General features: G+C 45.7%; 1 protein-coding gene across 5 annotated transcripts in view; it reads left to right on the top strand.

The window, feature by feature from the left end:
• IQSEC3 (IQ motif and Sec7 domain 3) overlaps positions 1 to 24,010 on the top strand; it is a 128,925-nt gene that overhangs the window by 40,509 nt on the left and 64,406 nt on the right. For all 5 annotated transcript variants that reach the window (XM_030543195.1, XM_030543213.1, XM_030543240.1 and 2 more), the window contains exon 2: positions 22,858 to 22,938. The gene's annotated coding sequence lies outside the window, so the exon portion shown is untranslated. The remainder of the gene's footprint in view (positions 1 to 22,857; positions 22,939 to 24,010) is intronic.

Raw genomic sequence — 24,010 nt, 5'->3', positions numbered from 1 at the left:
CCCTGGAAGATCACTGTGATTCAAACTCCTTGAATCTTAAAACAGAGAGGAAAATTCACCTTCCCCCCTTCTTCTCCCTCCCAGACTCTCCCTGAGAGAGAAAGTGATCCTAACACAGAAAGAAATTTAACCTCTCTCTCCCCCTTCCCTCCTTTCTCCCCACCAATTCCCTGGTGCATCCAGACCCACTCCCCTGGGGTGTCACCAGAATAAAAAAACAATCAGGTTCTTAAACAGGAAAAGCTTTTAATTAAAGAAAGAAAAAACAGTAAAAATTATCTTTGTAAATTTAAGATGGAATATGTTACAGGGTCTTTCAGCTATAGACACTGGGAATACCCTCCCAGCCTAAGTATACAAGTACAAATTAAAATCCTTTCAGCAAAATACAAATTTGAACTCCTTCCAGCCAAATACACATTTGAAAATAAAGAAAAACAAACATAAGCCTAACTTGCCTTATCTACCTAGTATTTACTATTTTGAATCTATAAGAACCTGTATCAGGGAGACTGGAGAGAAACCTGGTTGCACGTCTGGTCACTCTCAGAACCCAGAGAGAACAACCACCAAAAACTAACAGCACACACAAAAACTTCCCTCCCTCAAGATTTGAAAGTATCCTGTCCCCTGATTGGTCCTCTGGTCAGGTGACAGCCTGGCTCACTGATCTTGTTAACCCTTTACAGGCAAAAGAGATATGAAGTACTTCTGTTCCATTAACTCTTAACTATCCGTTTATGACAGCCCCACTGAAGGAAGTCCTGGCCGCCCCCCTTCTCTCTCTCTCCCAGGAGTCCCCCTGCACCCACGCTCTGTCCGCCCCGCAGGTTTTGTTTTTGTTTCCCCTCCGTTGCTCCCTCCGGCCCACAGGTTTGTTTGTGTCCCCCCCTCCCGCTGCTCCAGGCAGCCACAGGTTTGTTTTTGTCCCCCCCTCCCACTGCTCCAGCCAGCCGCAGGTTTGTTTGTGTCTTCCCCCCCCCCCCGCTGCTCCAGCCAGCCTCAGGTTTGTTTTTTTCCTCCCCTCCCACTGCTCCAGCCAGCCGCAGGTTTGTTTGTGTGTCCCCCCGCTGCTCTGGCCGGCAGCAGGTTTGTTTCCCCCTCCCCCCTGCGGCTCCAGTTGGCCCACAGATGTTTTTTTATGCTTGGGGCGGCAAAAAAGCCAGAGCCGGTCCTGCATACTTTTCCATGGAAACCCCTCCCTGCCTTCTCCTGCAAGTTCTCTGAATGGGAATCCTGGAGTCTTTCCCTCCTCAAAGGCTATTCCTGCAAAGAAGGAGGGGAGAAGGCTCTGCAACCTGCCATCTTCATAAAGGCCACTCTTGGATGGGAGGAGAGAATGCTTCTTTCCTGCACCCTCCTCATCCAAATAGGAAAGGGGCCCCAGGCGCTTCCCTGAGCCAGAACGCTTGGCAGCTGCACAGGGGGATTCCACAGCCACACAAATACCAACTGTCACTAATGGAAAATAATTTTTCATCTCGTAAAAATAACTCCTTCATCTGTGCATGCTGCCTTCGTCATTCAGCTTCACACAATGTGCCATCACCTCAGGAACTACTCTTACCAACCCCCTCCCTCGCCCCCAGGGCAACATATTGGGCTTCCCCCTCATCCTCAGAGTCATGTCTGCTGTGACTACTAAAACACCCCCAACCTCTGACCTGCTTTAAAATAGGTTGCTTTTTTTTTTTAACATGTCAGAGATCACAGGAAAATCCCTACAGTGCCCCTCCTGCTGGCACCCCCAAAGCAGTTCCTAGGCTGCTCATAAGCTACATCAGGGGCAGCTTCAGCCCCCAGCACTCCAGGATTGGAGAGAGGTAAAGAGGTGGGTTCCAGTGAATACAAGTTAGACACAGTTGAAGATCTGACCCATTATTACTAAATTTGTCTCTCAAAGATCTCTACACAGTAACTAAAGCAACTTGGCGTTACAGACAGAGGGATTTAAAAACAAAGAGCACCAACAGAGGAATTTAAAATTCTAAAACCCACTCAGATAATTTCTCTTTCAAATAGGCAGCACAAACAAAACACCCAGTGGTGTGCTATGGTATAAAGCTTTTACTAACATCTCTTCAGGTGATGTGCAGAACTCACTCAAGACTTCCTCAGTGGGGAAGGCTGTGATCCTTCCAAACTTGTGCTAATAAAACCTTATCACAGCACAGCATCATATATGCTGTATATGTACGATGTGCATTTTAGAATCTACTTCTTGCAAGAATCCCATTTTTTATATAGGACCTACTCTATTCGCTCTAATGCTGCAGAACCAGTAACTCCCAAATCCTATTTTAGATGCTGTGTGGGAATAATTGCAGATACACAAACAAGTGCTCAAAGACAGATCTGTTCATTTCAAGCTTAATTTGTAAAAATAGTGGGTGGAAAAAGGAATGACAAAAAGAACTAGAGAGAAAGAGAGCAAGCACAAGCCTGGTCACATGATGACTACAGTGGTGATGGAAATGATAAATATTCAACAGGTGTAAACAGTGAGAAAAGGGCTGGAATTAATCAAAAGTAAATTTAGGCTGAACAACAGCATAAATCCAGCATACAGTGGAGTGATCTCTTAAGGAAAGTGAGCTAAATAAGTCCTTTATACAGAACAGCAGGTATGAGTAGAGTGGAAATCCCTCATGGCTTTAGGTTAGTCCAGGCTCTAGTGCCAAATACATCGTTTCACATCTCCAAAAATCAAGGTATCAACAACTAATGTGAAAGCCAACTGCAGCCAACTGCTGCCACCTCCTCCTAAGAAGGGAAGTGTCCTCATGTGCCAGCTCAGAAGGTTTGGAGCCATCATTGAAGTGGCTGCACAGCTGAAGTGTGAAAGCAGAAAAGACACTGCCAGCTTGGGTTGGAGCCACGTGGTGTCAGCTGACATCTCAGTCCTGTCAGCTCTAGAGTGGGGAATCACTGCGAATGGAATGGGTCAGATAGCACAGGTGTATGTACCAGTGGTGCAGGGTATGCTAGTCATGCTGTTTCAGGAGCAAAAATGTTTCAGTTTTGTCCTGCGTGTTGTAGTTAACTCCTGTGCTGGACTACACTACTGCAGCTGCACTACTTTCTGAATATCAATCCCATAGTTCCTGGGGCAGCTCCCTGAATTAGTGGATTATAGGAAACCAAAAGCCTTCTGGGATATTTCAGGGGGCTAAGATGAGTTGCATAACAAGTCAAACTTCCATAATTCCCAAGTAAACTTCCATTAAGACGTGGTCGGTGCCATTTCTTACTCATTTTCCCAAATATAGGCCAGGTGAGTGATTAGCTTGTGCTCCCTGCTCCGAAGGAAATGTATAACATGCTGGCCAAGTGGGTCTTGGTCTTTCTTTCGTGGCTGGAACACAAAGAAAAGGTTTTGCAAGTCTACTACTATCTCCCATGTAATAGGTCTGATGCTTTAGCTTAAGCACTAGTGTCTTCCTTTTAGATCCAGATGTCTCAGGTTCAATCCTTAGAGATAATTGAAGCCTGAGGCAGAACTTTAGAAGAGTCAGCGGGGGCATATGAGTTAACTCTGAGAAGGTAGTAAAGGTATTCCAGCAGTACCTCACAGAGACCTAGATAGGCCGCTCCCCTAATTCATCACACAGCTGTCACCACCACCCAAGTAGGCAGCTTTCTACTGTACTTGCAGATGATCCTCAGTAAGTGACATGCTGCTTTTAGGCCTAGAACATGGCTGCAGACTAGGGTGGGGAACCACATTGTATTGGAAACCCAAGATGTTCTGCAGCCATTGCTTGTCATCAGCACAAGGAAAGTAGCTTTTCTGTATCTTTGGGGTGAGCTGGCCCCAAAGCCGCAGCACCAGCCCATCAAGATAAGACCAGCCAGTCCTCACAGAAGTGAGTGTTCATCATCCCAGATGTCACCAGTCAGCTGGACATTGGTTTGGGGTTGGGAAGTCCCCTGGGGGGTACTGTCACGGTGAAAATTTGCAGGGCAATGTGTAGTGTGTTGCTCAGGTATGTGATCAAGGGTGGCCAATGTGCAAGAAATCACAGAGGGCTTCCCAAAATGTGTCAGAGCCTATGACTCAACTTTTCAACCCAGTCTGTTCCTCCTTTACCCTGCCAAGCCCAGGAGTACATATAGAAAGGGGTGTTACTCCAGAGTAATGCAAGCCATAGTGGATTGCTCTGGGAGGATCATGGATGAATACATAGGATGGCTAGGCAAAGTGTATGATACAAGGATTTTCAATAACTGGACTTTTCAGGAGCAGGCCAAGGAACTATTGAATTCTCACTGGTTCCTTTGGACCAGTGGTTCTCAACCTTTTTTCATTTGTGGACCCCTAAAAAGTTTCCAATGGAGGTATAGACCCCTTTGGAAATCTTAGACATAGTCTGTGGGCCCCCAGGTGTCCATGGATCACAGGTTGAAAACCACTGCTTTAGACAGTGTTGAATCACTGTACGCAGAGTTATGTCTTGCCAGGTTATGTTCAGCCCTAAGCGCTGACTCTGTGGGTGCTGCGGGGTTGCTGCACCCACAGGGAAAAATTAGCAGGTGCTCTGCACCCACCGGCAGCAAAGCTCCCCCAGTCCCACCCCCTCCACCCCCCCCGAGCGTGCTGCATTCCCGCTCCTCCAGCTCCCAGCACTTCCCACCGACTGCCTAATGGTGGTTTGGTGGTGCTTAGAACTTTCTGGGAGGGAGGGGGAGAAGTGGGGACGCAGCAAGCTCGGGAGAAGAGGCAGTAAAGAGGCAGGGCAGGGGCGTGTGGAATTGGGGCGGGGCGAGGGTGGTGCAGGGGTGGGCAGAGGGGATCGAGCACCCACGGAGCAGAGGGGAAGTCAGTGCCTATGTGTTCAGCCACTCTGGGTTGCGTTTTATTGAACCACACTCTAAGACCAGTGCAGGCATAACATAAACACCTCCCCCATACGTGATACAACAGACATTCAAAATATGAACTAACTAATTCTTGGTGAGAAAGACCCAAATTTCATTTCTATCTCACAGTCCCAGTAGTTATGAAAAGGCTGCCAATTCCACCAATATAAATCTTAGCCCTTTCATGGGGTTTCATCATACATCTTAGACAGAAGTGGGAAGAGAAGATGGTATTTTTCACTATACTATCCCCAATATCCAGGCAGAGGCTTAGTTTTGGATCTTTTTAGGAGGACCAAGTACTCGGAGGTATAAGACTGACAAACTGTAATTAATATATGATGAAATAAAGGGGATTTGGGGGATGTTCATCAGCATAATTAAAAATGAGGGTTTTTTTTCTGTTACTAATTTTCTGCCTAGTTACAAAGCTATTTGATCAAAGAAGAAAAGGAACTTTAGATGCAGTTTATCTAATGAAAGACAGCACCAGTAGGAAGAGGAGTTTATTTCATTGAAAAAAGGTGCCTTGATCAGCATGGAATTGAAACAAATGAATGTTCCCTATACTTTCTGAAAGTCAGGTGACTAAGTATGATTGAAATTTTTCTACTGAGTAGTTTAATGACGTTCTGGGGGAAAAAGTGATGTATGTATACACAAAACTATTTTACATTGTTTTATTATTATACCTTTCTGTTTACAGAAAATCTGGCTTTCAGTTAAAGAATTTCAGTAACTGTTTTGACAAAAATCTTTTTAAAAAATGAAAAAAATGGGTCTTTTCAAACCCTCAAAATTGGAAGCTACTTTGCAAAATTAAGACGTTGTGATTAATTTTTTGTTAAATTTTCATAAAGAAACAATAAAAGATACAAAAAGGTAAATAACTGACATCTTGCAACTAAGATTATTTTACACGTGTGTTTTTATCCCTGGTAGGTGATATGTTATGTGCCATTGTGGGTGAAATATAGGGGCAATAATATGCAAGGCCCCAAACTGTTAACCTAGAACACTAATCACTGAGTTACATGAGAAGGGGACATGTAGATTAGGCCTACAAGACCATTTGTCTTCAAACTTTCCACTATCCACTGCCATTGATGTGGTCTCATTGGTGTTTGCACTAGTTTAACACCTGCTTTGAGATGGATTAGATGACACTGTGATTATAACTGCCATGATTGGTCTACCAAGTACGCCCACTGCTGCTATATCTGATGCGAAATCTAAACAAAATTGGTTAGTACACACACAGCTGGTGTGTGGAAAGCTGAAAAATGGGATTCCCTCACATTACATAAATGAGACAACACAGCGCATGTGGTCTGACAAGAAACGAGGAGCATAACCAATTAGCAGAACCCCACCCGCTCCATATTTTGTGTTCATTAACAAGATGGATGGTGAAAATCTGATCCAAATTTCATGCTTAGACTCTGTGCCAAAGAGTGTGACACAAGACAATTCAGTACAGGGGAGACAGGATCTCAGCAAGCCCTTTAGAGGGGAGCCATGGTGCTTTGTGGTGTCACTCCCAGTTTATTCTGCCGCCTCCTCATTCCCCACACGCTGGCCCAATCTCTCATTCCTTCTGCGCCTTTCCTTCTCCATCTCCTTTCTCCCTTCCTCTTTTTTTGTGTCTCCCTTCATGCCAGTAGGAACATTGTCCTTTCCCTCATTAGTGCTGCAAGTCAGTGAGGCCATTGAAATCTGACCTGCACGCACAGACAGTCTGATGCCATGATTAGTCTACCAAGTACGCCCACTGCTGCTATATCTGATGCGAAATCTAAACAAAATTGGTTAGTACACACACAGCTGGTGTGTGGAAAGCTGAAAAATGGGATTCCCTCACATTACATAAATGAGACAACACAGCGCATGTGGTCTGACAAGAAACGAGGAGCATAACCAATTAGCAGAACCCCACCCGCTCCATATTTTGTGTTCATTAACAAGATGGATGGTGAAAATCTGATCCAAATTTCATGCTTAGACTCTGTGCCAAAGAGTGTGACACAAGACAATTCAGTACAGGGGAGACAGGATCTCAGCATGCCCTTTAGAGGGGAGCCATGGTGCTTTGTGGTGTCACTCCCAGTTTATTCTGGCGCCTCCTCATTCCCCACACGCTGGCCCAATCTCTCATTCCTTCTGCGCCTTTCCTTCTCCATCTCCTTTCTCCCTTCCTCTTTTTTTGTGTCTCCCTTCATGCCAGTAGGAACATTGTCCTTTCCCTCATTAGTGCTGCAAGTCAGTGAGGCCATTGAAATCTGACCTGCACGCACAAAGTGTCATCTCATGACCAAGAATTCAGTCACCCAGCTGGTTATATACACCTCGCCACTGCCTGAAACTTGCTAAGTGAACAACACAATCTTGATACTAGCATGTTCCTGCAGTTCTTGCTGTGCTCTGGAAGGGAGTCTCAGAAGCAGAAGAGAAGGTCATAGAGAATGACTGCCACTGGATAAATACATCTCTACATTGGAGAACCAGTGAGCTTGGGGAGCAGCAGAATTCAGCAGGAGTTCCCCCTAAAACTAAAGTCCTTTTATCAATTGAAGAGGTTTTATCACTGCAAAATTCTCTCACCCATGTGCCCCAAGTCTGACTTAGGCTGGAACTCTGAGGGTGACAATAGAGTTCCTTCTCCAAGTCTATTGAATTCTGCTCACTGACAACAGTCATAGAAACTTTTGTAGTATGGATGCTTGTCCACAAGTAAGTGGTGTGAGACATAGGTACCAACTCCGTGCGTGCTCTGGGGCTGAAGCACCCGTGGGAAGAAAAAAGGGTGCTCAGCACCCACCAGCAATCTGCCGCTCAGCAGTTCGGTGGTGGACAGGCAGGAGGCGCTGGGCGGAGCGGGGGCAGAACGCACTTGGGGAAGTGGCGGAGTGAAGGCAGTGCACACTCAGAGGGGGCAGAGCGGGGGGTGGGAAGAGGAAGAGTGGGGATGGAGCCTCCGAGCAGAGTGAGGGTGGAGCATCCCCACCTGTGGTCTGAGATCACCACTTCTTGGCACATAGGCCTAACTCCAATTGTCGCATGATGTGGATCAACCCAGGCCTACCCCTACTATTTTGCTCCCTGTTGCTGTGGTGCATTATGAGACATGTAGTACAGCTGGGGGCTAGAGGGACCTGAAACTACAACTCTTATAAAGCATGGCACCAAGTCAGGCATTCATGTGACCTCAACCTTAATTGTTTAGTTTGATATATCAGGAAAATCAGATTTTGGTGGAACTCTCTTTTCCCACAGCAGGGATTTTGGAGAAACCTGTTTCTGATGGGACCTGTTTTTCTTGAAGATTTTCAGCCAGCTTTATTGAGAATCAAAGGCCTGGTCCACACTACGCTGTTAAACCGATTTTAACAGCGTTAAATCGATTTAACGCTGCGCCCGTCCACACTACACTGCTCTTTATATCGATTTAAAGGGCTCTTTAAATCGATTTCTGTACTCCTACAAAACGAGAGGAGTAACGCTAAAATCAATATTACTATATCGATTTAGGGTTAGTGTGGACGCAAATCGACGTTATTGGCGTCATTCTTTTACAGTAGCTACCCACAGTGCACAGCTCCAGAAATCGACGCTAGCCTCGGACCACGGACGCACACCACCGAATTAATGTGCCTAGTGTGGACGCGCACAATCGACTTTATAATATCTGTTTTATAAAATTGGTTTAAGCTAATTCAAATTTATCCTATAGTGTAGACGTACCCAAAGAGTTGGAAAGAGATTAACCCTGGGTCCACTGAAAACTGGGAGCCCACAGATTCTTTCTCCTCTCCACTCTCCCCATCTGTCTTGAAGGAAACCCCCAGAGTCCTCACTGCCCTCTGTCAATGGTTTCCTTGATCTCCTCTCCTCCCAGCCACAGACTTTTCAGACCACCACACCAGGATTGAGTCTGGTTCAACTCACCACTGAGATTTTGAGCCCTGATTGAGGGGAGATTAGGCTCCCCTCTTCTAATGGTATGAGCAGGTATGCCCATCAGGGCTAGAACTACCTCCTGGGTTTGCAGAGGCAGCTCTCCTGCTACCATTCTGATGCCAGTAGGTGACTTTACTCTCCCTCCAACTCCCCATCCTCCCAGGCACCTACAAGAATGCTAGTTGTTTCTCCCATTCTCTCTCCCTACCCCCACTATTTCCAACAGGTAGGAAGGATCTTGGCAGTCAGTCTGGCCTCTCTTTAAAGGACACCTAATCTCTTTGTTAATCCTACAAGTTCCAGAAGCACCAACAAAAATAGTTCCAGATTATGGAATATACTCTATTTTCAGTTTTTGGTGGGCAGGCAAAGATTCAAAGCACTGAGGAGTGTTGTTCCTCCTGATTTTCTTCTTCTCTGCCTCTTTTCTTTGGGGGAATAAACCTAGGAAGTGCCGTAGAGAGATGTCAAAAAGAACTTTAAGCATTCAAGTGAGCAAATGTAAGAGTTATAGTTACATGCAGAACATTTCCTGCATCCTCTTGAACATATGCATTGTTATTATTTGTATGACAGTAACATCTAAAAGCTGTAATCAGGAAGCCATTGCTGTAAGTGCTATACAAACAGACTGCGATCCTGCAAAACCTCATGCATGTGCTCAACTTCACATAAAAGTTAACCACACATGCAAGTCTTTGCAGGATTGGGCCCATTGTGAGAGATGGTCCCTGCCGTAGAATAAATAGTCTAAATCCCCATATAGTCTTTACATAATCAAATAATGTTTAAACTAATACTTTGTAAGAGTCAAACACATTTCAAAACCCCTAGATATGTATATCATCTTGTAGTAAGGCATACTACTGTGAACATCAGAACAAAGTCCAGGAAAGTAATTTATAATGAGTATGTACTACAGTACCGAGACATCCGACATAGGATAAACACAACACAAAATAATAGTGAGCGGGTACTGGTTTTTATAGGAGTTTAGAATTAAGTGATAGTACTAATTCTTTAAATACATGAAGAATGCAGGGAGAAAGTAGCTCATGCCACTTAAAGTGACTGCTCCTGATGCAGAAGGAAAGGCAGTCTTCTTAGCATATGCGCCATGTGCCTCAGGTGGCATGTGACCAGGATTCATCATTGAATTTGGTCTGCTGGTTGGATCATTAGCCTGCCCGGGCTGGGTACTGACAGGAAGCAGGACATGAATGCTGATCCGTGCTCCCCAAGAGAGGCAGTGATTGGTTATGACACTTTCAGAGCCTGTTTGTAGCTGTAAGAACAATAGAGATGAAATGGGGCATCAGGTGAGGCTGGGGGTTATCAGGGCTCCAATAAGGATTTGCTTTACCCTCCTCCTGGAGGAAAATATGTGGGAGTTGAAGAGTCTTCCCATTATCCTGTGCTGAATCCCTGTCTTTGACTCTGCATAGCTCTGTCGTCAGCCATCTGTTGGTGCAAATCTGTGCAGCAGTTTGTAGTCAGGAATAATATAAGTCTCGTGCTTTTTAGGGAATTAATATCTAGACATTTCTGAACCAATGCCAAAGTCCTTTGATGATTTATAGAGAAGATTAAAAAAAATAATCTCAGCCCACTCCTATCAGGTAAGCATTTTTGTTGCCGACATGAGATGCCCATCTTGGGAGTGGATTTTATTCTGAAGGATCAGTTTGGGAGGATTCCTGTAAATAAACAATAAGAGGGTTTATTTTTAAGCTTCATCTGCAGTGGTAAGCAGCCATTGACCACCTAGGTTTTTAGACACAGCAAGACTGGAACCATGAAGACCCACTGCATAAGCCATTAAGTGAGGTGGGGGAAGGGTTCTTAGTGAGCAGCCCCCAGAGGATGTAGTATGAGAAGGAGAAGACTACTCAGAGGAAGCTTGGTTAAGAGATGGACGGGGAGACTCAGAGAGAGAGAGAGAGAAAACGTAAACTTATTAAGGCCTTGGTCCCCCAGCAAAAGTGATGTTTTAAAATCTAAACGGGATCAGACAGTTAATAGGACTTAGAAAAAAACAGCGGCAGTTGATCTAGCCAAGGCAGTGTAACCCACACACCTCCTGGATGTGGTGCTCTGTCCCATGTAGTGACACTGAGAACACTTAGAGATTAAGGAGTCTGCTACAGCCTTAGCTAACAGCCATGTGGCTTTTAGTTCATGCAGTACAGGCTCATGCATTTAACTCCTGAGGTCCCAGATTCAGTCCCGCCTATCGACGATCGGGGTGTGTTGGTGTTATATCAGCAGTGACAATGGTTTTAAATTCTTATGCTTCAAGGCATAAACTGAGCATCAGCTGGGGTCAGGAAGGAATTCTCCTCCATTATATTATTACTGTTAGGTGCATTATGAGGGTGCAGGCATCTGTATTCCTTTGAAACGTCTTTCTTCGGCAAGTGTTGGCAGAGTACTAGATTGGCTATTTGTTTCTTCTGATACAGAGGCTCCTATTTCTACTGCTGACTTTGCGAGTCTATTCTACACATTCATTCCTTTCTGCCTAAGAGGGTTTATTCTGCACTCACACACTGATGATATTCACTCCTGCAGAGAGGGCCAGTGTAAGTACCATGTGAGTTCTACTTATCTCCTGTTTTGAAGGACTAAGTGGGACATAGATGATCATAGGCCTTCTGCTGGTGCTCTGAAGAGGGCTTTCTTCCTTTCTCAGCACGTGTTACCTGCTTCTGTGCACTGACTGCCCCAGAGACTGGAGCCCTCTAGCCACAGAAACAGGTACTACACAATTAGCAGCTCCAGTTTCTTCCATTTTGCTCTGCCAATGTAGCTCAAGTACCACCCCAATTGGCACTAATTTGTCCCCTTATTGAAAGAGAGGCCGAAAACTGAATGGACCCTGGAGATTGAACTGCTTTCTTACTCAGGAAGGTGGCCCCTCTCAGTCATGAATGAGGAACATTGCAGGGCAGGACAGAGAGAGGAAGCAGTCACTGTGGTTAGAGAAAGGATTTTTGTTTCCAAGCTGGTCAGTGCAGCTTTTCATCAACGTAAGTAGCTTTCACAATAACTCCCTCTGGCAGAACTTCTAGGCAGTTTGTGCTAGCCTCACTGTGACCCTCCTCGTAGCCCTTCTCTCTCTAGGGCAGGGTTACAATCTACTGAGCCTTTTTCATCATAGGCCAGCAAGGAGTTTGATGAGAGAACTCCCACAGTTTAGCCTCCTGTCCTGACATGGGCCTGACTTTCCCTCCCAGGAGATGTTCCTGTAGTGGTGGGTTGTGGGGAACCCAGGCCTGCCCTCTACTCCGGGTTCCAGCCCAGGGACCCTAATGATAGCAGTTATTGGCAGCCAACCTTTCACTGCCAGAGTTGCTACATTTCCCTGGGCCACTTCCCCACAGCTCTCCTGCTTCTCCCTTCTTCACCCTTACCCCAGGGCTCCCTTTCCGATGTTTTGAGGATGTCTTCATTAACCAGCCCTTCAGCCACACCTCTTCTCTGGCTCCCTGGCTCTCCTCTGCCTGACTGGAGTGAGTCCTGTTTATAGTATCAGCGGAGCCTTAATTAGAGTCAGGTGGTCACATTAGCTTAATGGCCTCACCTGACTCTTTGCAGGCAGGGCTGGCTCCAGGGGCTTTGCCGCCCCAAGCAGCCAAAAAAAAAAAAAAAGCCACGATCGCAATCTGCGGCAATTCAGCGGGAGGTCCTTCACTCCGAACTGGAGCGAGGGACCCTCCGCTGAATTGCCTGCCGTGCCACCTCTCTCCGGAGTGGCCACCCCAAGCACCGGCTTGCTAAGATGGTGCCTGGAGCCAGCCCTGTTTGCAAGTTAATTAGAGTCAGGTGTTCTCATTATCCTGGAGCAGCCCCTTCTCTGGTCAGTCAGGGAACAGAAAACTTAATCCAGTGGCCAGTATATCTGCCTTTTGCTATTCTGCTGTACCCAACTGGCCCCGTCTATCACACTCCCCATTGCATAAGTCTGGAGATACAAAGTTAAGATTGTATTAAAAAAACTCGAAGATTTAGAAAGAGTTCAGAAATGCGTTGTCAAGGCTGATTCCCCACTCTGGCACTCCGAGTGCAGAAGGTGGCGGTCTGCAAGGATTTAAAAAATGTATACTGGCACTCCAGGCTTGTATTACACTCCCAAGGTTACAGCTTTTCTCTGATCTTGGCTTGGTAAACACTGCCACCACCCAAGTGAAAAACTGTCTCTTGCAAATCCTGGAAAAACTCACTTGGGAAGTTTTCCCTGAGGCCCCTTGGCTTTCTACCCCTCCCTCGGGGAAGCTGAGAAAGAAAACAATCAAAAGGGAAAACCAGCTGTTGTCACCAGCTAATTGAAAAAGATATGCACTAACCTCTTTGGACACCAAAAATCCAATTCTGTTCTTAAAAAAGGTAAATTTTATTAAAAACAAAAGAAAGAAAATACATCTGGAACTTAGATTTTTTCTAGATTTTATAGAGCAACTGAAAAGGGTTAAACACCAGGAATGGCTCCCAGGGGTCCAGCTTAATGTTACAAAAGAAAACAAAAATATCTGAGCTTAGCACAGAGGAATCCACAAGCCAAAATTAAGAAATAAACCTGATCATATCTATCTAAACATTTCCTGTCCCAATGAATCATTCTAGGTATGGAAGATGATCTTTCATACCTGGTCCAAACCTTTACAGCATTCCTGCTGCTCCATCTCTTCAGCCAAGAGAGAACAACAGACAAAGGAAAAGCTTTTTCCCCTAACTTTAAAAGTCCCATGTGAGGGACTCTCCCCTACTTCTCCTAGAATGGTCCACTACCTTCCCGTCCACTCCAACTCCCAGTGGGTTCCTGCCTCTAAGTAGATTGACCCTTTGCATAGTACCAAACACCTCCAAGGTATTTATGGAGGTATCCACACAACCACGTTTTGACGTAGAGAAGTATTATCCCTATTCTACAGAGGCAGAGAAAGGTCAAGCAATGTACCCAGGATCACATAAGACATCTTCATCAAAATCAGAAGTTCCACTCAAGTGAGTTTACCATCAAACCATGCTCCTTCCCTTGACACCTTCCCATAGCAATTGCCATACTGTATCAGATCCAACAACAGAATACAAGAGGTGGTTAGAGTCAAAAAGGCCTCCTTTAAAAGATGGAAGTCAAATCCTACTGAGGAAAATAGAAAAGAGCATAACTCTGGCAAGTCAAGTATAAAAGTATAATTAGGCAGGCCAATAAAGAATTTGAAGAGCAACTAGCAAAAGACACAAAAACTAAATATCAAAAAAATGTAAGTATCTCAGAAGCAGAAAGCCTGCTAAACAATCAGTGGACAATCAGGTGCTAAAAGTGCACTCAAGGAAGATGAGGCTGTTGCAGAGAAGCTAAATGGATTCTTTGAATCGGTCTTCACTGCAGAGAATGTGAGGGAGATTCCAACACCTGAGCCATTTGTTTAGGTGATAAAACTGAGGAATTGTCCCACACTGAAGTGTCATTAGAGGAGATTTTAGAACAAATTGATAAAGTAAACTGTAATAAGTCATCAGGACAAGATGATATTCACCCAAGAGTTCTGAAAGAACTCAATATGAAATTGAAGAACTGTGGTATGTAACCTATTGCTTAAATCAGCCTCTGTACCAGATGATAAGAAGACAGTTAATGTAACACTGATTTTTTAAAAAGGCTCCAGAGGCAATCCTGGCAATTACAGGCCAGTAAGCCTCACTTCAATACTAGACAAACTGGTTGAAACTACAGTAAAGAACAGAATTATGAGACACAGAGATGAACATGATTTGTTGGGGAAGAGTCAACATGGTTTTTGTAAAGGGAAATCATCTCACCAATCTCTTAGAATTCTTTGAGGGAGTCATCAAGCATGGACAAGGGTGATCCAGTGGATATAGTGTACTTGGACTTTCAGAGAGCCTTTGACAAGGTCCCTCACCAAAGGTGCTTAAGCAAAGTAAGCTGTCATGGGGTAAAAGGGAAGGTCCCCTCATGGATCAGTAACAGGTTAAAAGACAAGAAACAAAGGATAGAAATAAATCATTAGTTTTCACAGTGAAGGGAGGTTAATAGTGGGGTCCCCCAGGAATCTGTGCAAGAACCAGTGCTGTTCAACATATTCATAAATGATCTGGAAAAAGGGGTAAACAATGAGGTGGCAAAGTTTGCAGATGATTCAAAATTACTCAGCATAGTTAAGTCTAAAGCAGACTGCGAAGAGTTACAAAAGGGACCTCACAAAACTGGGTGACTGGGAAACAAAATAGCAAATAAAATTCAGTGTTGATAACTGCAAAGTAATGCACACTGGAAAACCTAAGCCCAACTATACCTACAAAATGATGGTGTGTAAATTAGCTGGGCCCACTCAAAAAAGAGATCTTAGGGTCATTGTGGATAGTTCTTAGAAAATGTATGCCCAGTGTGCAGCATCAGCCAAAAAAATTAAACAGAATGTTGGGAACCATTAGGAAAGGGCTAGATCATAAGACAGTAAATATGATAATGCCTCTATGTAAATCCATGGTACTCCCACACCTTGAATACTGTGTGCAGTTCTGGTCGCCCCATCTCAAAAAAAGATATATTAGAAATGGAAAAGGTTCAGAGAAGGGCAACAAAAATGATTAGGCGTATGGAACAGCATCCATCTGAGGAAAGATTAAAAAGACTGAGACTGTTTGGCTTGGAAAAGAGACAACTAAAGGGGAATATAATAGAGGTCTATAGAATCATGAATGATGTGGAGAAAGTGTTATTTACCCCTTCACATAACATAAGACTTAGGAGACAACTAAAGAAATTAATAGGCAGCAAGTTTAAAAGAAACATAAGGAAGTGCTTCTTCACACAATGCACAGTCAACCTGCAGAACTCGTTGCCAGGTGATGTTGTGAAGGCCAAAAATATAACTGGGTTCAAAAAAGAATTAGATAAGTTGATGGAGGATAGGTCCATCAATAGCTACTAGCCAAGATGGTCAGGGATGCAACCCCATGCTCCAGGTGTTCCTAAGCCTCTCACTGGGACTTGATGACAAAGGTTGGATCACTCGATAATTGCCATGTCCTGTCCATTCCTTCTGAAGCACCTGGCATTGGCCAGTGTCAGAAGACAGCATACTGAGCTAGATGGACCATTGGTCTGACTCAGTATGACCGTTCTTATGGGTTATCTAGTCTAGTATCGCATCCCCCAACAGGGGCTAACATGAGATATTTCAGAGCAAGATGCAAGAAACTCCCCCAATAGGGAGATGTGGGATAATCTGACCCCTGTGAGGGTTTTACCTTAAGCCCTCAGAGATTTACCTTAAGCCCTCAGGTTTTCAACCGTGAACAATGATGTTTTGTATCCCTTCCAAAATCTTCACCTCCTACTGTTTTCAGCAAGATTGAAGCCGTGCCCACAGGGAAGATGACTGCCACTTAATGGATCAGGAGGCTAGACGTAACACAGGGATTATGAGGAGCAGCAAAGATGCTGAAAGATGGAGGGGGAGCAGGCACCGGGCGGGGGCAGGAAACAGATTTATGCAGGGGAATGGGGTGCAGGGTGATGTGAGGGTTGGAGGGAGGGTGAGGGGGGCACAGAGGACAGTGATGAGGGTGGGAGATGGAGGGGATAGAATAGCAGCTCCCCCACTATGGGTGAGACAGTGTCAGGGCAGCATTGGGAAACCATGTGTTGACACTGCCCATGGAGTGCTGTACAGAGGCTTTCAATTTCCAGGGCTCCTTCTACCAACACTAAATTAGAAAACGAGAAATTAATTTGGGAACTGTAGTGTGAGGCCACCCTCTCTGATATAAGATTGGGCTAGTGGCTCCTGAAGGCCTTTTGCAACCCAGCCCAATCTTCCATGATTCTAGAAAGCTGGAAAGGGGCAAGGGCCTTACTAGCCAGCTCCCAAGCTGGCTAAACAGTTTCATACTGGCCAAAAGAGACTGTGGGGATTTAAAGAAGCTTATACTAATCAGGTGGGATTTGCTTATGGCTGGACAGTTCATTTGCAGATTCCATTAGCGAGGCTGCCAGGGCTGCTTGAGGGATGCTTCATTCTTGTGAGAAGTGATACTGAAGTCATTCCATCTGAAGTCAGTTTCTTAAAGAGAAATGAGATGCTGATTTGTTGTAGCGACATGTACATTGTGGCTGGGCAGAATATGGCTTGCCCCTCACACAGGCCACATCTATCCTTGGAGCTAGGGGTGTCATTTTCAACTCACATACAAATACCCCCACTAGCTCAAGCCCCACTTACGTAGCTAGAGGGTCTGGGTGGGTCCACCCTCAGGATGACTAGCCCAAGTTTCCACCAGTACTACCTCAGATACACTGCTCAAGCTGGCACAGGTACATCTCTGCGAGCTGGTAATCACATTCCCAGTTCCAAGCATAGATGTAGCCTTAGATGAGCCCAGATTGCCAAATCCTTGCCTCTGATAGGTGTCAGTCCCCAGAGCATGTGCCCTGGCTGGGCAGGGAGCAGTATTGCTCATATTCTGATAGACCCTGACTGTTTCTGGTTCTCCAGAATCTGCTCTTGCCGGCATGCCTGCCCTTGTCTTCTACTGCCCCCCGCCCCACATGCCTGTCAGTCACTCTGATACCTGCACATGCCTTGATAGTCTCTTTGACTCCCCACCACCTTTAGTACACAGCCCCTATGCCTGGGGCAGCCTCTCTCCTCCTGTATTCACCACCCACCTTCCTTTAAATCCATCCAGAACTCATTTCCTTCTGGCTTGAGCTCCTTTGCTACTCTAACCCAGGTGCTGGCCAGGAAGCCTATGTATTTAAAACAAAAAACAAAACGAACAAAAGCAAACATTTGAAATAGGACAATTCAATAGTAGGAACACACTGATAAGAGAACAGAGTTCACATCTCCCTTCCCCAGTGTCTGGGCTCTCTTCTGCCCTTCCTTCCTCCCCTTTGGTTTTACTCAGGTGCTCTATCTTAGATTATAAACCTGTGCAAGGCTAGTTTCAGGTTTCAGAATAAGAAAGAATTAAAAACAAAAAAGTCACAGATTTAAAGGAAAGCTACAGACCCATCCCTTTAATATAACACAATTGCTAACCCCAAATATTCAAAAATTGTGAGTCAGGCCCCTATGTCATGAGATTGGCTTCAGAGTCCTGAGGTGGTTGTTTTTGTTTCTAGGAGATGGGGATGGGAAGAGGTAAGGATTTTTATTATTATTATTATTATTGTTATTATTTATTTTATTTTATTTTATTTTATTTTGGTCCTCTGGTTTTTGAACTTGTATGGTTCTCATTTCCCAGCTTTCCTCCACAAGTATGAAGGCTACAAAAACTCTTTCTTTTTTCTTTTTTGAGAGGGGTGGGGGAGAAGCTTTGATTTTCACATAACTTCAGGAGCTGGAACTTTGAGATAGACACAAAATATCACAAAACTCACACTAAAGTCACAAAAGTTAGGAACACTAAGGGGGAAAGGACCAGGTGGCCCTCAGCCCTTGGTCACTGCTGCAAGTCCCCTACCACAACCTGACAGGCTCCTCTCCATCTTTACAACAAGGAAACCAAACAAGGCAGTAGGCAGGCTTACCGACTGGCTCCAATCAGTCAAGAGACAGTTCATTCCTCAGGGTTTCCTGGTTCTAGTTGTCTCTCAAATCTGCTCCACCGTAGGTTGGGAACAGAGGAAAGAAAGCCTTTGCCACTGAAACCCTCCTCCACTTCGTGTTCAAATACTCACCCTCTTAGCCCTAAGCCAAATTTTCCTTGCCCCAAATGGCAGGTAACACAAGTCCTGCAGGCCCATTACCTGGCTTGCCCTGCAGGGCATAACTCCTTTGTCCAGTGAGGGCTATGCACACTCCGCCACAAAGCCCCTCAGGCAGGGACCTTTTCTTTGCATATGTTCGGAAAGCACCAGTCACCTGGATAGGGTAATATAAATGAGAATAAAAATCAATTTCCAATAGTGATTCCATTCCCCCTGGCATAAGCCCTGATTGGGGAAAAATATTTATTAATGGAAATATTTAATTCGACTGAGGACTCCAGCTGCTCCATGGTATTTAAGAAGTTCAGAGGTGTATCAAGATTCATATAGGCCCCCAAGCACAAATTTAAGTTGGGACCCAACACATAATTCTGAAATAACCCCTTACCAACACCTGCCCATTAAAAGCATTCCTCCTAATGTACACCAGTCTCTCCTTCCCATCCCCACTTTGCCTTCTCTCCCTGCCACTTGAGGCCCTTGGACTCAAGATTCCCAAGTGCTGCTGGGATAAGATTTCTGGCTATGGATATGGGCTACACTTGCTTGTTGCTGTATGAGAGGGGCAACAGCAGATTGTGATTGCAGAGGGGCTAATGCTGTGCACGACTGTCCCCAAGGGCCTCTGCTGTTCAGAGCTCTAGGACAAAAGTTTCAAAAGTGGACATTGATTTTGGGTGGCCCATGTTGGGCACACAAAGATGTGGCACCCAAAACCTGTGGTGACTTTGGAAACTCTGGCTGCTAGTCTCTGGGCACACAGATTCATTTCTGGGGTGTTTCTAGCTCCTTGCTATATTCACAGCAGACTGAGGTCTCAGCTGCAGTGATTATCCAATGTTCTATCTTCCTCCCGTGTCTGTGCCTCATCTCTTCAGCCTGCTCTTCCTCCGGTTCCTGTGCTTCTCCTCACACTTTCCTTTCTTGGTGCTTAGATAACATGGCGATAGCAGCCCTATAAATATGTATGATTCTCTTTGGCTGCCTTTTTGATTATCTTCTTTCCTTCCTCTCTTCCCCTTAGCACTATAGCTCCCTTTTCTGGCTCCCCTTTTCTTCTCTTCATTATTAGTATTATCTGAATGGTGCAGCTAATGTTGGAGTAGGTGCAGCACACACGAGAGTACACTAGAGAGTGTTCATATTTCCCGAAACTGAAAACCGGATGCACGGGGCTGGCCAGAGCTACCTGGCATCATCACTTGCCCTCCTGAAAGTCCCTCTGCAACCCCAATTGAACCAGGTAGCAGAAATAGGGGCAGGGGGAGAGGAATGGGTGTGGGCTGGGATCTGGGCAGCAAAGCAGGGTGTGAGTGTGCGAGAGTATATGGGTACTTTTGGTCTCAGAGCCAGAAGGTGAAGTTCCTGGACTATGATCCAGCTAGCCGAGCAGTGCCCCTTTGGGGGCTGGGATAGCAGAGGGGCAGGGAGGAGGCTCCAGATAGCAGCCCTGAGGGTGGGAGGAGACTGGGATGTGGCAGAAGCAGGTGACTGGAGGTGAACTGGGGAGAAAAAGAGGCTGGTTGGGGTGGGTGGGGACTGGAGAGGGCTCCGGGGACCAGCCCCAAAGGATGGGGAGGGGAGTTCAGTAGCTCAGGGTGGGGGCTCCGGGGACCACTCGGGGACAGGGGGCATGAGGCAGAGGTGGGAGCTGCTGGGCGGGGGAGGATACGCTGCACTTGATGCCCTGGCACAAATGGATGCTGCAAGACCCATTGAGCACTTAGTGGCTGGGTTGCCCAGTAGGGCCCAGGGCCCCGCTGTCTCCATGGAAACCGGGCAATACACAAGGTGAGGCAGAGACCAAAGAAGGGTTTGTATGAGGGCCCCTGTCAGCTCTGCCCTCTGATTGGGCTGCAGAGTGAGCACAGGACACCCTATCGCTCCCTGATTGAAGGGGGGGTGCAGTGCAGACACATCAGCCAGGCTCCTGCAGGGCTCCAAGCACAGCACCTGCACAGCCTCCTGGTGTGGGATGGGGCACAGGCCTTAGGTTGCCCATACGGGGGTGTGGAGATATCCCCCACCCCAAATGTCGCCACGCCCCCACAAATGTTCCTCCATGTCCCCCACTTTGAAAACTTGGCATTTGTCCTGTCTGCTCCTGCCAACTGTTTATCATCAGTTGGCAAGAGCAAATGGGACAAATGCCCAGTTTTGCCAAAAAAAGCCAGGATGTCCAGAACAGGGCTTAAAAAGGGGTCTGTCCCGGCCAAAATGGGACATATGATCACTCTAATACTAGAGGGCATTTAGGGAAGGAGCCAAGGTGAGAGTAACAAGACGGAGGAGCTCTGGCATTTATGTGAGTTTGCTTGAATCTAGAATCCAGTATAATCTTGAGACTGCTCACCTACACCTGTCAAAAGACAGCACAGGTATTTTACAGATAAGCCAGACTGACAGGTACCTGCCACCTGAAAAGCTTGAATTAGACACAGCCTTGCAAGGACCAACAATAAATAAGGGTCACAGAGGAAATGGAATGGGAGGGGGAGGTGTTAAAGCAATGGGAGTTAAATTTAGTGTGGCACAAAACCACATCATGTTAACTCCTTTTACAGTGAGTATGTTACAATGTGGGGACAGAGCTGGGACAGAGGATATGGGGAGAGTTCAGTGAGGTAATGCAAACTCTCTCTTTCCCCATCTATCTTCTGGGTATGTTGTTTTTAAACAGCCATCACTTCTGAAACAATTTTGAGACTTAACATCGGAAGTAAATAAAGGAAGCAACAGAGCTGAAAGGGCTTGTTACATAAAGCTAGCTGGGCAGGCCTGGTAATGGGTAATGGGGAGCAGAAAGTAGAAATGTTGCTGTCTCTGTGGATTGGATTGGCCATCCTCATGGCTGCAACTGTCAACATTTCACAGAGAAAAGGAGGGTGAACTTGTCTCCTCTCACAGGGAGGAGTGGTGTCTCAGGGCCTGAGGAGAACATTTCAGATCCACTCCTCATCCAAAGCTCAAGAATCTTTTCAGTTTTGTTGTTGTTGCTGGGCTAGAATCAGGTCACACCATTAAATCACAGAGTCAACAGATTCTTGGCTGGTGTAAATCGATTTAGCTCCACTGACTTGGAGCTAGGACCATTTACATCAGGTAAGTATTTATCTCCCTTGTTTTATGACCCTTGCTTTCCATTTTCTTTTTCTTTTCTCCACTTTTTCTTGCCTCTCTCTCAATTTGTCCTTTGTTCACTTTTTTGGTGCCTTTGGGCAAAAATTTTAAATGTGGCCATGGATTTTGAATACCGCTGTTTTCTTGGAGGTCAATCCTGAGTCATCTGAAAGGGGTCTGATTTTCAGAGGTGTGGGGTAGGTGCAGTTCCTACTGCATTCAGATGGAGTTTTGTGAGTGTTCCACTCTTCAGAGAACCAGACCCTTGAAAATGCCTACAGATGGGGCCCAAAAAATAGAAGCACCCAAAATCAGTGGCCGCTTTTGATACTCAAACCCCATGTATTCTTCCTGTAGACAAATTCTTCCTTCATTTCCATGTTTTAAATCTGTCTTTGAATACTTCACTCTTTTTTCAAGCTGTTTTTCTTTTTGGATTTATTCTCTGTTTTTATCTTCTTTGTTTCATTCTCTTCCTCTCCTCCATTCCCCTCTCTCCTTTCCTCCTCCACTCCAGTCTGCTCATGTTGGGCTTCCCCAAAGCAGGCTCTGAGGATGGTTTGGAAGGAGAGTAGGAGGCAGAAGCAAGTTAGAGGGGCGCTCTCTTCAAGTGCCAGTGAGGTGACAGTCCTGCACGACATCTGGTTGAAATAGAAAACAACATGTGATGGGGAGGGACGATTTCAGTGTTGTTTCCATTTTGCAGGATTCAGAAAAAAAATCCCTCCCAAAATGCTAGACTTTTTACTAATTAAATGAGTGTTGAAACAGCAACCAAGCAAACAAAGCATTTGCTCCACATTCAGCAAAACGAACATTTAAAAAAACAGAAAAAAGTCAATTGTATTTAATTACACTTTTTTTTTAATTAAAAGGCCTTTTTTGACAAAGAAAACTTTTCCTATGAAACATTTTGCCTCACTCTATGCAGCATGATGCTAGTGGCAAGGCATGGGAGGGAGGGGAGATGACTACTCCCTCCTATCATGCTCCATTCCCCACCTGCTGGTCTGAAGGATTCATGTCATCATCTGATTTCTCCTCAGCTGTAAAAAGCCACCATCACTGAACAGCTACAATGCCCAGGAATAGACTTGGACAGGACAGTGTCCCATGAGCTTGCCAAAGACTGAGATGAACTCTTACATGCCACCATTTGTCTTCTCTTACAGGAATGAAACTGTTTTACACCAGTTCTGCTGCCCAGCAGCTGATGCAGAGCAGAAGCCTTCATCTCTGGACTCCTCACCAAGGTGGGAGATTGTTGTAACCATAGGCTTCTCCTTTCCACCCCTCTCCTCTGCTCAGTACTCATCACTCTCCTCCTTGTCCCAAATACACACCCCATACGCTGCTGTCATTCACCCCCATCCCTCCTATAAACGTGTCCCCACCACTGCCCTTCCTCACACACCCCTTGCTCTTCTCTCCCAAACATACCACCCAGTATGTTTAAATCACACATACACACACATACACACACCTCAGCCTCCACACATAAGCACACCCTCGGTCTCACTCTCTCTCTCTTATACCCACCCACACCTTCTACCAGGGCTTTGGGCTGGTCTCACAGAAGTGCCAACAATGTAATGTCATAATAAGTGGTACAGCTTGTTTAAATACTATTTAAGCTATTGCAGTGTGGGTTGCCAGGTGAAATGGTCTGAATTTTCCAGGGGAGGGTAATTGTAATGGCACCAGACTGTGTACAAGTTAGCATGGCATGGGCCCACATTGACCACACAACTGAGACTGATGCAACCCTCTCTGATTGGCAGCGGGCATCAGAACCGAACCCCAAAATGAGAAGGCAAATCAAAAACAACCCGGGAGATCCATTTCCAGTCAGCAGTGCACAAACAGAACCTGCCCCCCATGGCTGGGCTACTTGCTACAGTTCCATTGCTAGGAATGCCATGTCCTGAAAACAGTAGGCAGTGTGCTCAGAAAAGCCTGAACCTGGGGCTGGTCAATGCAACACTCCCAGTTTGCCACTGGAAAGTGCAGCTTTTGACATGACTGTTTCACTCTCTCCCTTGTCCTTTGTCAGGATCCACCTGGGAGATGTATGACCTTTTTAGCTGAATCTGAAAGTCTGGGTGGTACTAGTCCACTTTAAGCCTTGTTCTCCCAGCACTTAGATACCATGTTGACAGGCATCTCAGAAATACTTGGAATAGACAAGATGCCGATATAGATGCGGCCTCCACTCTCCATTTTCTGTCTCATCCTAGCCCTCTCCCAGCTCCCTCTCACCCATACCCTCCCATCCTTCTCTGTCTCACATGGACACATTCTCCTTCTTCCCTCACCCTCTCATGC

Source organism: Gopherus evgoodei, chromosome 1 (genome assembly GCF_007399415.2).
Source record: "Gopherus evgoodei ecotype Sinaloan lineage chromosome 1, rGopEvg1_v1.p, whole genome shotgun sequence".
NCBI lineage: Eukaryota > Metazoa > Chordata > Testudines > Testudinidae > Gopherus > Gopherus evgoodei.
Note: the sequence above shows the minus strand (reverse complement) of the source record. Positions and strands in the feature narration are given on the sequence as shown.